Here is an 895-nt window from a genome sequence, read left to right as displayed (position 1 = left end):
ACTGGTTAGAGCAAGGACAGAGTTGACCAGTGCTGGGCAGGGTTTGAACTTGTGACTCCATAGACTGAATACCACGTGACAGAGGGGTTCCAGGTTATCTGTAAGGGGAAGAAGGATTAGGAAATTTTAGCTTCAATTGTGACCCAACTGTTATATCAAATAATAGTGAACATAAATAGTAGGAAACTTTGTTTTCTAGATAATAGATCCCCGATGCACTCTGACGTGGAGTGACTGAGATATTAGCGTCATAGGTCGTCGCGACAAATTTCAAGATCAGAGCTTATTTGTGTGAGAAAATGTGAAAAAAATCCCGCAAAAACCAGTTTTTTTTGGTTTTTTGGCTTTATGGTTTTCTGGACAAAATTTGCACCACCATTTTCGTGATCCTGGTAAAAAGACCTTTAATTTGATATATAGGTCGACCAGGTTTGGATAAGTCCTTCTATGGATCTATGGGGACAGACTGACAGACAGACAGACCGACACCGAAGCGAATACAATAGTCCGTCCACTATACCTTTTATTATTAGTAATAATAAAAGAAGGGCGGACTAAAAAGAGAGAAAGGTTCGGTCAAGTTTGGTGTGACTTTCATGTAGGCCTCGGCTTTCATGGGTTTTGTTTATCGTATGGGCGATAAGGGGAGTCGAGTGGATTGGAACACATCACATGCCTTCGGGCACACTCCATTTGTCAAGGGTTTAGGCACTGCCTTGCCCTTGGGATCAATTTAATTTGAAGAAACCCATTTACTGATGAAAATTTGTAATGAAACAATGAGACACAATGAATCCTTTTTTACATGAGAATCCTCAATTCCGATCTGTATTTACCTGGATTGAGATGGGGCACAAGGCGAGGCAGTGTGTTGAGGATCGAACGTGCGGTCTGT

The 895-nt window shown here is 41.5% G+C and overlaps 1 long non-coding RNA gene across 1 annotated transcript; it reads right to left on the bottom strand.

Annotated features, from left to right (window-relative positions):
• Positions 1-32: 32 nt before the first annotated feature.
• On the bottom strand, positions 33-895 carry LOC113473249. The gene is made up of 2 exons (XR_003395276.1): positions 837-895; positions 33-98 (listed from the first exon to the last, which is right to left on the bottom strand). It is a non-coding gene; the product is annotated as an uncharacterized LOC113473249 (long non-coding RNA).

This window comes from Diaphorina citri, unplaced genomic scaffold, assembly GCF_000475195.1.
Source record: "Diaphorina citri unplaced genomic scaffold, Diaci psyllid genome assembly version 1.1 scaffold20821, whole genome shotgun sequence".
NCBI classification, from domain to species: Eukaryota; Metazoa; Arthropoda; class Insecta; order Hemiptera; family Psyllidae; genus Diaphorina; species Diaphorina citri.
The sequence above is the reverse complement of the archived record's forward strand: the minus strand, read 5'-3'. Positions and strand labels throughout refer to the sequence as shown.